We start from the raw sequence: 14,496 nt of genomic DNA on the forward strand, positions 1-14,496 counted from the left end.
ATTGGGTGAGCGTGTGATTGGCTGAGTGAATCATGTGGATGAGAGCCTGATGCTGCGGTGGCCCAATTAACGGCCGGCACGCTGACTGAGGTTCCCTGACTGAACTTGCTAATAACTTGCAAATGCTCATTTGTTGAGTGACCATGTGAATATATGGTCACACCTCATGACATCAGGCTTCCATATATGGTCACACCTTGTGACATCATGCCCCCATATATGGTCACGCCTCGTGAAATCACGTGACATCATGGAGACCCTTGTGTGTGTTTGTGTGTTTGCTTGCTTGCTTGCATGCGTGCATGCTTGCATGGGCGTGTGTGCGTGCATGTATGTACATGTGTGTGCGCGATTCTATTTTGCAACATTTAACTTTTATTATGATATAATTGACCTTTTTAAAGGTGTAGTGAAACGGAAATGGTGGGCATTTTATTTTGAAGTTTCAGCTTGAAACGCTGGCTCTGAAGTTGCTGAACCAATCAGAGCATCGCGGCCCAGGCCGTAGCGTAACGGTCTGGGCACCGGACTGGTAATCCAGTCGCAGTGTGCCGCGGGTTCGACTCCCGGACCCGACACGGCCTTTACTGCATGTCATCCCCCCATCTCTCTCCCGTTTCCTGTCAGCCTACTGTCTGTCCCTTCAAAAATCAATAAAAGGCGTAAGCCGCAAAAAAATATCTAAAAAAAAAAAAAAAAAAAAAAAAAAATCTGAGCATCGCATCCCTCCAGGCTATAGGGTTTTAAGTCTGTGACTTCCTCTCATGTGTAGTCTCGATTGTAAACAAAGTGACAGAGAGACGTGGGGCAAAGCCAGGGGATTATTTCTAACCTATACACAACCTATATACATATTTTAGCGTGATGATTACGTTCAAAATCAGTAATACACTGTCTGGATGTCATCTTGATGAGATTAAAACGGAGCAGTTCTTTAATCAAAACCAGCTGTTTTGGAGGACAATGAAGCAATGGGAATCAAACGGTGAACTTAATTTTTTTGGCTTTTGTTGATGTAGGCCTCGACACGTCATCACGCAGCACGTTTTCTGGAAGTAATTAAAAATATTTTTATGGACTTTTGATATAAAAACAGAAGTTTTTGAATTTGCCCATTTCTTTGGCATCCATTGTTAGGTATGCCATTATGATGACCATGGATATGGTCTAAAAGTGTGAAAAAAACGTATTTTTCATTTCACTACACCTTTAATGCATTTAAAGTACAAGAATATCAATAACTTCCAGCAATGTTGCCACATATATAGTGCACAACTCTCCATCATTTTGCTGGGGACCACCTGGAACCCCCTAAAAAAAAAACCCCCACTGATTTAACTACATGTGCCAGCATGCGCAAATGTGTAAGGGTTCGATCACGGCTTGCAGCCTTGCAGCTTTGGATTTCACAATGGATTTCAGCTGTGAGATAACGATTCAGAATCTTTAACCCAAAGTTAATATACCGTATCCAAACTTGCATCCAGTGATGCTATCACTAATGGGGGCTGATAAGCTTCTACTGAAAAATCCATTTAAAGCAAGGTGGTCAAGTACCATACCAGCAGTGGTGTAAAGTAACTAAGTACATTTACTTAAGTAAAGGTATTTTTCCTCCAATTTTCAATACTTTAACTTCTACTCAACTACATCTCAGAGGCAAATATTGTACTTTTACTCTACTACCGCATTACAATTATTTGAAAACTTTAGTTACTAGTTACTTTGTATAGATTAACATTTCGGCTATTTTCAAAAGATTTTGATACATTTGAAAACTTGAAATGGGACATTCTGCATAATTTGTACTTTTACTTTAGGTACTTTAAGTACATTTTGATACCAATACTTGTACTTTTACTCAAGTAATCTTTTTATTCTATCTTGAAGTTTTTGTGTGTAGATATAGAATGGCATTTTCGGTAGAAGCTTATCATGCTATCTATATCACTGGGGGCTGAGCCATAGTCAAGACATCCTATAGGATTTTAAAGTTTTTTCAAAAATCCTATACAGGACTATGGACAATCCAATAGGATTTTCCAAAGTTCCAATGGAACTTCTAATGGAATTTCTATAGGATAATGAACATTTTAAAATGTTCCAATAGAACTTCTATAAGATTATGAAATTCATATAATATAGTATAGATCCGGGTATAGCTCAGTCGGTAGAGCAGCACTAGAGCTCTCACTCTCACCTTTGGACCACAAGTTCATGCATGGGTTCGATCCGCCACCGCCAACTCAGCGTAGGAGTAGCACGGCTTGCTTGCGTGCATGCGGGTAAACATTCCACCTTAGTGTGCCTTCACACAGTTTCACATAAATAGACACGTCTGGGCATGTTTTTCATGATGTTTTCTGATTACTGCAGGTAAGGTCGTGCAAATACATTTTTGACTGGGGTAGGGGAGTATCAGATCAAAGTGTGCATGTTCTTAATAATCCATTTATTATTTATTTATTATAAATAAGTATATATTTTTAATATACTGTGTGTGTGTGTGTGTGTGTGTGTGCAGTGTCTGTGTGTGCGTGCGTGTGTGTGATGCACATTGTAAAGTCCTTTGGGAAAGGGATATAGAATTACAGAGCATGGGTGTGGTGACTCTTGCAACTCAATGTCTGGAAGACAAAAAGAGATGCTTATCGACTTTCCCTGAAACCTGAAACCCTGCCTTCAAGGTGCTAAATTTGATCAATGGCATAGCTGTGGAGACAGTAAACCAATATACTGTTGGTACTTATAGGCGCTATACTGGGTGACAAAATTACTTTGTATGCCAACACTTGAAAAAACGTTTTCAAGTTGACACATCACTTTTGAAAATGTTTTATTCATGTTTGATTTAGTCTGCAATGATTTGCTGATTTGGCAACCTCAGCATGAATTAATCTATTTTTATTTATATAGCACCCTTCCAAACATAGTTACAAAGTGCTTTACAGACAGGTTAAAAACAACAATCATAAACAACAGTATAACATCAACAGCATCAGAAATAACAAAGCGTAAAATAAGCAGAAGGGCCCAGGCCGCAAAAGCCTGGTCACCCCAGGCGGGTTGAGAGTAGAACTAGGAGATCTGAGGCTCTGAGGCTGCGCACAGGCCTGTCGGGTTCCAGCATGACTTTGATGTAGCTGGGAGCTAGTCCATGAAGGGAGGGTGGTATAGTAGCATGGTAAACAAAAATATCCTGGGAAAGATTATTGAACTTTGCCAAAAGACCATTGGCCAGATGCCGATGCCTGTTTGGAACGATGCCTGTACATTGGGAATGTTGCATAATATACAAGAAATCATGGATTATCAATATGAGGCAAGTTAGCTCTTCGGCTCAAACCTTAGGGGGGAGCGAATCCGAAATGACATATCATAGCCCAGATGATCTGAGATGACGCCTTCTGAAGGGAAATGGGAAGAAACCAAAGAAATAGGAATACAAAAGACATCTCATCTGAGTGTGGACACAAGATGTCAAACAAACGGGGACTGCCCATATTTCCGAAGTCCCGTTAGTCCGAACATGCGGAAAGGTTGGCGAACATGCGCTGCTGGTTGGCGAACATGCACTGCTCCCGTGCTTGCGCTGCTGTTGTGCTGCTCCTGTGCTTGCAGTTATGTTTAGGTTAGGTTTCTGGTTTGCATCCAATAAATGTAAAATGTTTGCAACTAAAACTTGGTGGTCTTACTGCAGCCAGAATCTTTGTATTGGTGCGGAGTGAATTTCTGCCATATTATATTATCTTCTTTTTTCCTCATTGGAAAGACAGAAATGATTCAAAACAGCATCACGTAAGAGTTTAGATCTCTGGAAGCCATTGCTCAGAATTAAAAGCAAAGCTGGTAAGCCTTCACCACCATAGGGTGCCAGGAAGTCCATATTTGGTCGACGATTTTACTACATGTGTTACATCACTCCAGACAGAATATCAGCATTCAAACGCAGTTATTACCACATTCTCAGATGTGGATATTAATTCATTAATTAGGTATTTGCACAGTTATATGAGATACCCATACAATTTTATTATTCTGTATAACTGAAAATACTTCAGTTGGAAAGTGGTGTTAAAGTGACATGGCATTCAAGTAATGAGACAGCAGATGTGAACATGGCAGGCAACGAGAGAGACGAGCAGCTATTGAAGATGTCAAATGGCATCTTGTTCCTTAAGGAAAATATTCAGAACTGGAATGAGGAGAAAACAAAACTTGTTGAAGAGAGGCAGGCATTGAATGAAAAGTTATTATCTGCAGAGCAAATGATTAAAGCCATGAAGGAAGAGAGCACAATGAAAAAGTACAAGTTCCATGCAATGGACAAGACCCTCCGAGAGTACGAGTTCCATGCAATGGACAAGACACTCATACAAACCCAAAAGCTGTTGGACGAGAAGGAGAAAGAGATCATCTCCCTTAAAGAGAGTTTGTCTGAGAAAGACGATGCCTGGAAAAAGGAAATAGAGCAATTGGAATGCGACTGGAAAACTAGGGAACAAATGTGTCAGAAGGAGCTTGCAGAGATAAGCAATGACAATAGACGACTACGGAAATGTCGGAAGGAGAGACAAGGACAAGCTGGCGAAAAAGAGACTTGGGCTAAAAAGAATGCCCATCTCCAGATCGAACTGGACCTCACCCAGGACGAACTGAGAACGAAAGATACTCTTTGGTTAATGGAGGAGGAGCAATGGGAGAAGGAGAGACAAAGACTAGCCGGAGAAAAGGAAGGTTTGGCTAAGAAGATTCTGCAACTTCAGAACCAACTGGACCTAATCCAAGAAGAACTGAAAACCAAAGACAGTTTGTGGTTAATAGAGGAGAATAAATGGGCGAAGGAGAGACAGGGACTAGCTGGGGAAAAGGAAGTTTTGGTGAAGAAGATTGGTCAACTCCAGAACCAACTGGACCTCACCCAGGAAGAACTGAGAAACAAAGTTGCTCTTTGGTTAATGGATGAAATGCAATGGGGTCAGGAGAGACAGGATCTAGCTGGAGAAAAGGAAGCTTTGGCTAAGAGGCATGGGCAACTGCAGAACCAATTGGTACTCATCCAGGAAGAACTGAGAACCAAAGATAATCTTTGGTTAATGGAGGAGGAGACATTTGGGAAGGACAGACAGGGGCTAGCTAAAGAAAAGGAGGCTTTGGCTAAAAAGAATGGACAACTCCAGAACCAATTGGTACTCATCCAGGAAGAAATGACAACCAAAGATGCTCTTTGGATAATGGAGGAGATCAAATGGGGGAAGGAGAGACAGGGACTAGCTGGAGAAAACGAGGCTTTGGCTAAGAAGAATACACAACTCCAGAACCAAATGGACCTCATCCAGGAAGAACTGAGAACCAAAGATAATCTTTGGTTAATGGAGGAGAAGAAACTCGGGAAGGAGAGACAGGGACTAGCTAAAGAAAAGGAGGCTTTGTCTAAGAAGAATGGACAACTCCAGAACCAATTGGTACTCATCCAGGAAGAAATGACAACCAAAGATTCTCTTTGGATAATGGAGGAGACCAAATTTGGGAAGGAGAGACAGGGACTAGCTAAAGAAAAGGAGGCTTTGGCTAAGAAGAATACACAACTCCAGGACCAATTGGTACTCATCCAGGAAGAAATGACAACCAAAGATTCTCTTTGGATAATGGAGGAGACCAAATGGGGGAAGGAGAGACAGGGACTAGCTGGAGAAAATGAGGCTTTGGCTAAGAAGAATACACAACTCCAGAACCAAATGGACCTCATCCAGGAAGAACTGACAACCAAAGATAATCTTTGGTTAATGGAGGAGGAGAGATTTGGGAAGGAGAGACAGGGACTAGCTAAAGAAAATGAGGCTTTGGCTAAGAAGAATGGACAACTCCAGAACCAATTGGTACTCATTCAGGAAGAAATGACAACCAAAGATTCTCTTTGGATAATGGAGGAGACCAAATGGGGGAAGGAGAGACAGGGACTAGCTGGAGAAAATGAGGCTTTGGCTAAGAAGAATACACAACTCCAGAACCAAATGGACCTCATGCAGGAAGAACTGACAACCAAAGATAATCTTTGGTTAATGGAGGAGGAGAAATGGGGGAAGGAGAGACAAGGACTTGCTGGAGAAAGAGAAACTTTGGCTAAGAAGATTGGGCAAATCCAGAATGAACTGAACCTCACCCAGGAAGAACTGAAAACCAAAGAAAATCTTTGGTTAATGGAGGAGGAGAATTTTGGGAAAGAGAGACAGGGACTAGCTAAAGAAAAGGAGGCTTTGGCTAAGAAGAATGGTCAACTCCAGAACCAATTGGTACTCATCCAGGAACAAATGACAACCAAAGATGCTCTTTGGATAATGGAGGAGACAAAATGGGGGAAGGAGAGACAGGGACTAGCTGGAGAAAAGGAGGCTTTGACTATGAAGAATAGGCAACTCCAGATCCAACTGGAACTCAACCAGGAAGAATTGAGAACCAAAGATGCTCTTTTCTTGATGGAGGAGGAGAAATGGGGGAAGGAGAGACAGGGACTATCTGGAGAAAAGGATGTTCTGTCTAAGAAGAATGGGCAACTCCAGAACCAACTCAACCTCACCCAAGAGGAACTGAAAACCAAAGACAGTCTTTCTTTAATGGAGGAGGCAAAATGGATGGAGGAGAGACAGGGACTATCTGGAGAAAAGGAAGTTCTGTCTAAGAGGAATCTGCAACTCCAAAAACAACTGGACCTCATCCAAGAAGAACTGAGAACCAAAGACGGTCTTTGGTTAATTGAGGAGGAAAAACAGGAGAAGGAGAGACAGGGTCTATCTGGAGGAAATGAGGTTTTGGCTAAGGAGAATAGGCAACTGCAGAACAAATTGGACCTCATCCAGGAAGAACTTAAAACCAAATGTGCTTTTTGGTTAACGGAGGAGGCAAAATGTCGGCAAGAGAGACAGGGGCTAGCTGGAGAAAAGGAGGCTTTGGCTAAGAAGAATGGGCAACTGCAGATCCAATTGGTACTCATCCAGGAAGAACTGAAAACGAAAGATGCTCTGTGGATACAGGAGGAGACAAAATGGGGGAAGGAGAAACAGGGATTATCTGTAGAAAAGGAGGATTTGGCTAAGAAGAATGTGCAACAACAGAATCAACTGGATCTCATCCAGGAAGAACTGAGAACAAAAGGTGCTCTTTGGTTAATGGAAGAAGATCAATGGGAGAAAGACAGACAAGGACTTTCTGGGGAAAATGACATTTTGGCTAAGAAGAATGGGCAACTCCAGAACCAACTGGACCTCACCAAAGAAGAGCTGAGAACCAAAGATACACTTTGGTTAATGGAGGATGCAAAATGGGGGAAAGAGAGGCAGAGTCTAGCTGGAGCAAAGGAGGCTTTGGCTAAGAAGAATGGGCAACTGCAGAACCAACTAGACCTCATCCAAGAAGAACTGAGAACAAACGATGGTATTTGGTTAATAGAGGAGGCAAGTTGGGGGAAAGAGAGACAGACTCTAGCTGGAGAGCGGGAGGCTTTGGCTAAGAAGTATGGGCAACTCCAGAACATACTGGACCTCACCCAAGGAGAATTGAGAAGCAAAGATGCTCTTTGGTTAATGGAGGAGGAGAAATGGTCAAAGGAGAGACAGGGACTCGCTGGAGAAAAGGAAGTTTTGGCTAAGAACAATAGGCAACTTCAGAACCAACTGGACCTCACCCAGGAAGAACTGAAAACCAAAGATGCTCATTCTGTGATGGAGGAAGAGAAATGGTGGAAGGAGAGACAAGAACTAGCAGGAGAAAAGGAGGCTTTGGGTAAGAAGAATGGGCAAATTCAGAACCAACTGGACCTGACCCAAGAAGAACTGAGAACCAAAGATACATTTTGGTTCATGGAGGAGGAGAAGTGGTGGAAGGAAATACGGGTACTAGCTGGAGAAAAGGAGGCTTTGGCTAAGAGGAATGGGAAACTCCAGAACCAACTTGACCTCATCCAGGACGAACTGGACCTCATCCAGGAAGAAATTAGAACCAAAGAGAACCGTTGGTTTCTGCAATTAAGTATGGAGCAGGACAAATGGAATAAAGAGAGACACGGGCTAGCTAGAGAAAATGAGGCTTTGTCTAAGAAGATTGAGCAACTTCAGAATCAACTGGACCTCAACCAGGGAGAACTGAGAACCAAATATACTAATTCATTGATGGAGGAGGAGACAGAAGAGATTTTGGCTAAGAAGGATGGGGAACTACAGAACCATGTGGACCTCATCCAGGAAGAACTGAGCACCAAGGATGCTTATTGGTTAATGAAAGAGGAGAAATGGGTGAAAGAGAGACAGAGACTTGTTGAAGAAAAGGAGGCTTTGGCAAAGAAGAATGGACAACTGCATAAACAACTGGACTTAACCCAGGAAGAACTGAGAACCAAAGATGCTCTTTGGTTAATGGAGGGGGGATTGAGAAAGGAGAGGCAGGGACTAGCTGGTGAAAATGATGCTTTGTTTGAGAATGGACAATTCCAGGACCTTCTGAACCCTATTCAGGAAGAACTGAGAAACCAAGAGAGTCTTTTGCTAACAGAGGACGACAAATGTGGGACGGAGAGACAAGGACTAGCTGGAGAAATTGAGGCTTTGACCAAAAGGAATGGGCAACTACAGAACCAAATTGACTTCATCAAGGAAAAACTGGGAACCAAATGTACTCTTTGGTTAATGGAGGAGGAAAAATATGGGAAGGAGAGGCAAGGACTATCTGGAGAAAAGAAGGCTTTGGCTAAGAAGAATGGACAACTCCAGAACCAAATGGACCTTGCTGAGATAGAACTGAGAACCAAATATAGTATTTGGTTAATGGAGGAGAAATGGATGAAAGAGAGGCAGGGACTAACTGAAGAAAAGGAGGCTTTGACTAAAAATAATGAGACACAGCAGATCCAACTGGACCTCACACAGGAAGAACTAAAAAGCAAAGATAATCTCTGGTTAATGGAGGAGGAGAAATGGAGGAAAGAGTGGCGAGGACTAGCTGGAGAAAAGGAGGCTTTGATTAAAAAGAATGGGGAACTCCAGATCCAACTGGACCTTGCACAGGAAGAACTGAGAACCAAAGATACTCTCTGGTTAATGGAGGAGGAGAAATGGGTGAAGGAGGGGAAAGAACTAGCTGGGGAAAAGGAGGCGTTGGCAAAAAAGAATGAGGAACTGGGAATCAAAAATGTTTACTTAATAGAGAAGAAATGTGGGGAGGAGAGGCAGGGTGTAAGTGGAGAAAAGGAGGATTTGCAGGAGAGAAATAGGCAGCTACAGAACCAGCTTGACCTCATTCAGGAAGAACAGAGAACCAATGAGAATCGCTTGTTTCTGGCATTAAGCATGGAGCAGGAGAAATGGAGGAAGGAGAGACAGGGGCTGGCTGGAGAAAAGGAGGCTTTGGCTAAGACGATTACACAACTTCAGAACCAACTGGACTTAATCCAGGAAGAACTGAGAACCAAAGAAACCCTTTGGTCAATGGAGGAGAAGAAATGGGCAAAGGAGAGGCAGGGCCTAGCTGAAGAAAATGAGTCGTTGGCTGAGAAGAATCTGCAACTCCAGAACCAACTGGACTGCATCCAGGAAGAACTGAGAACCAAAGATGCCTTTTGGGTAATGGAGGAGGAGAAATGGAAGAAAAAGAGACAGGGGCTAAATAGAGAAAAGGAGGCTTTGACTAAGGAGAATGCACAACTTCAAAACCAACTGGACCTCATCCATGACGAACTGAGAGTCAAAGAGAATCGTTGGTTCCTGCATTTAAGCATGGAGAATGAGAAATGGAGGAAGGAGAGAGAGAAATTGGAAGGCAGTTATGACAAAACTGGAGAGTAAAATGTGTGTTGTTATAAGAAAATGATTATATGATGAACATGACTATACAACAGCAAAACTCAAAACTTTCTTTTTAAGGGACCCCTTCTATAAATAGCTTTTGTCCCCACACGTCTCAAGATTTGCCATTGACCACGGTAAGAGAATTCCGGTCAAATGTCTGCTGAATCGAGAAATGACGTCAGAATTCCGCTTAATATGATGCAAATTAAACATCAATACATTAAACGCCATTGACGTTGAAAGGAAAATTGAAGTCATATATAAATGAGCAAATCAGCCAACAAATCACAGGCAACAGGCCTTCTGATTGGCCAATGGCTAGTCAATGGCTAGTATGAGATGATACATGATGATGTATGACGATAAGAGATGTTAATTCCGCTAAATATGACATAAATTAAACATCAAAACATTAAACACCATTGACATTGAAGGGAACTTACATCATTATGTAAACGAACAAATTGGCTAACCAATCACAGTGGTGGGAGCGTGATTTTTTTTAGAGCTTGGAGAAAAGGTTGGAGAAAAGGTACACATGCAAGACATAAACTTGTGTCCTCACAACTCACAATGAGTATGTGGTCCGTTCCGTGCATGCTGGGGAGCGAGCAAAAGCTGGTTTAATACTGTTCCCCTTTCCAAAGATGGCTCAATATCCACTGCATTTTGAGGGGCGCTAGCCCCTCCTATGCCTAGCTTTGTGTTTGTGTGTACCAAATTTGAGATGATTTGATCGGCTGAGCACGGAATGTGATGTATGGCAACAAGAGCGCCCTCACTTCACACAAGTGTGATTTTTTTTTCCTAATGGATCCACTGTCTTTTTACAGTGTGGCGTGTACTTGTGACCGTCCAGCCGTCCATATGCAGCTAATTTGATGCTGCTGCTTTAGATTCTACCAGCAGAGGCCCACAGTAGAGCATACCCTGCTCTATGCAGGGTATACAATTTACAATTTAGGCATTTAGCAGACGCTCTTAATCCAGAGCGATTTACATTAAGCAAGAACAAAAAGCATGGGAATACATCACAAAAAAGCATTTATCATGAAACATGCGTAAGCTAAGAAAGTAACAGTGGAATATCTATATTATGAGACTATACATATAAACTATATATATATATATATATATACTACTATGTTATACATTATGTACTATGGCGTGCTATGACTATATACAATGCAATTATAGTGCTATCTACATAACATGCTATAAGTCTGTATCAAATGCTATCTAAGTCTACAGAAATGCTATCTAAGGGGGTAGGGTAAGTGCTATGGGCCATGATGGAGTCTGAAAAGGTGGGTTTTCAGACTACGGCGGAAGATTTGGAGTGATGCTGCAGTTCTGACTGCAATGGGAAGTGCATTCCACAGTTTTGGAGCCAGAAGGGAGAAGAGTTTGGGACGTGTGGAGCGTTGTCCCGGCGCTTTTAGTGAGGGTACTTCCAGCTTCCCTGCGTTGGCTGATCTGAGTGCACGGGAGGGTTTGTAGGGTTCAATCATACTTGCAAGATATGGGGGAGCCATACCTTTGGTTGCTTTGAATGCCAGCATCAGAGTTTTGTATTCTGTGCGGGCAGCGACCGGGAGCCAGTGGAGGGAGCGGAGCAGGGGGGAGACATGTGAGAATTTTGGCTGGTTGAAGACCAAGTGAGCTGCGGCATTTTGGATCAGCTGGAGAGGCTTAAGTGCACATGCTGGTAGGCCAGTAAGGAGGGAGTTACAATAGTCGAGTTTTGACAAGACTGTTGTCTGGATTAGGAGCTGGGCTGATTCCTGGGTTAGGAACGGTCTAATTCGTCGTATGTTATAGAGTGTGAACCTACAGGATCGAGTGACAGCTGTAATGTGAGCTTTGAACGAGAGCTGACTGTCCAGGACAACACCGAGGTTCCTGGCTGTTGGGACAGACGTTACCAGGGCGTTGTCTACGGAGATAGTTAGCTCCCGCATAGGGCAGGACTTAGCTGGGAAGAAGAGAAGCTCAGTCTTGTCTGGGTTCAGCTTGAGGTGATTGGAGGACATCCACTGTGAGATGTCAGCCAGGCATGCAGTGATGCGCTCTTCCACCTGAGTGGCAGAGGGGGGGAAGGATAGAAACAGTTGTGTGTCATTGGCGTAGCAGTGATAGGATATATTGTGAGCAGAGATGATAGTGCCAAGGGATTTAGTGTACAGTGAGAAAAGGAGAGGACCAAGTACAGATCCCTGTGGGACCCCAGTTTGGAGGGTTCGGGGGGATGATAACAGACCTTTCCAGGAAACCTGGTAGGTCCGGTCGGTGAGGTAGGAGGAGAACCACTTTAGTGCCGTTCCACCGATGCCTAGATCCGCTAGGGTGTCTAGGAGCAGCTGGTGGTTCACTGTGTCAAATGCTGCCGATAGGGTATGGCAGCATCCTGGGTCCTAAGGCCTTCAGGAGGCTGAAACCCTGTACTGGCATAAGCCAGCTGGATGGCCTCCTGCACAATACACTGGGAAAGCCATACTTTAGTAATATGGGTTTCCTTTAGCTCTGGTACCCCATGTCACAAATACCCATACCGTTCCTGAAGGGAGATGTCTTGGTCATGTACAGTCTGAATATTTCATATCTTTTGTCAGGTGTGCGCAGACAACAAGTCTGACTCAGCCTTTTTACACATTACCACATTTAACCAGACAAGGAAGGTAAAAAAATATATATACAAGGAACAAGGAACTGAAAAATTATACTCTGGGAAATCAAAACAATAAAGTTCCTTTAAGGACAGTTCCGTGAGTGCTGGTATTGTCTTGTTTAACAGGTTCTTCCCAGACCGTGCACCCGATAAAAGACATTAAGATGAATTGCAGTCGTGCCTGCTTCCTTGATGCGTGGTGAGACGAGAAAAAAGGACGAGACGAGAAAAAAAATGCGATGAGAAATAAAAGACGAGATGAGAGAAAAAAAACGAGACAAAACGAGACGAGAAAAATAAGACGAGACGAGAAAAAAGATGAGGAGCAAAAAAGACGAGACGAGCTGTTTTGGGGGGAAATAGTACCATCTAATGGCAATTTCATTGGGAAAGAAATGCTGTCTGTATTACTCTTATTACACTATTACACTATTATACTTATTACACTATTACACTAATATACTTATTACACTATTACATTTATTACACTTGCACTTATCGGATTGAGGGAACATAGGGCTGAGGGAACATAGGGTCTGTTTTTAAATGGGAGAACATACTAGGGCTGAGGGAACATAGGGCTGAGGAACATAGACATGACCCCCTGTAGGGATTCTGCAATATCTGCATAAACCAAGTTTGCACAGATATCAATTATTTCGTTCTGGAAATTTGGGGATGTTGAATTAAAATGATTTGACTGCATGCTTTCAAATCCAGTATCATATTTAGAGAAGAATCTCAAGAAAATTGCCCCGTGTTTCTGAATCTATCCTCTCCCTGTGTCCACGGAAAGGCAATCCAAGTTTAGACAATAGCCTAATAATATCAACAACTTTGGACAGATACAACCTGTTCTTCTCTACAGTAGCTTTGTGACTTTCTAAAAGTTTAGCTGCAATAGAGCCTGAAGAGTGAAGATGCACTCTTTTTTAAAGTGATCCCATTTAATCATGCAACTCTTATGGGCATCGGATATGGCATGTTTGTCCAGTTTCGAGCCCAGTCTACTCCAGTAGTCCATGTTGCTGTCATTCTGGAAGTGTCGGCAGGCAAAACAAAACACTGCATCCTTTAAAACGGAATATTCCATCCACGCATGCTTCTCGTAATAGAAGGTGGAAAATTAACGTTTGTTTTTTCCTATTAATGTTGTGGGGAATTGCTGTAAGACAGCCGTGTTTTTCCCCAAGATCACCATCCACCACCTCCACTGATGGAGGTGGTGGAGGTGGGGGGCGGCGGGTTTGTTGTGTCCAAACTGCCAGGACACAGTGGTTGTGACTGCTCTGCTGGGGCAGGCGGGGCGATAAAATAATGTGACATGATGACTACTATAAAATGAATGTATTGTAAAACAAAACATAATAGAATTCAGATTTGTTTCTCACAATTATTATAATTTTATTAAAATAAATATATTTTTTTTTTAACTTTAAAAAAAATAGCAATTTCACCCCCGGCCACCAGGGGGTGCAATGCAACCCCTGCACCCCCCCAAGCTCCGCCCATGCTCCACGGGGAAAGGCACCCTTTCAATACCACCGCAAATACCACCGGCAACCTATTACGTCGCAAACAGGTAGCTAGTCCCGACGAGTCCCGTTAGCCCCGACGAGTCCCGTTCTCTGCCGTGACGAGTCCTCACGCCACGACGTATTCTTAACGCTGCGACGAATTCATATTAAAATACAAAAAAAAGCCCCGACGTACGTCATCCGTCGTTCTGGGATTTCGCTGTCTCTCATAACTGGTATGAAATATTTAAATATCACACTTGTGTGAAGTGAGGGGCGCTCTTATCATACATCACATACCGTGCTTAGCCAATCAAATCATCGCTATGGGATACACACATTGCTCAGCAGTCAAATCATCGCTATGGGGCACACACAAATATAGTGAATAATAGCTCTGGACACACACATGCACACAAGCACGAGTGCACACACACACACACACACACACACACACACACACACACACACACAC

Source organism: Protomyctophum parallelum, assembly GCF_964188405.1.
Source record: "Protomyctophum parallelum genome assembly, chromosome: 5".
NCBI classification, from domain to species: Eukaryota; Metazoa; Chordata; class Actinopteri; order Myctophiformes; family Myctophidae; genus Protomyctophum; species Protomyctophum parallelum.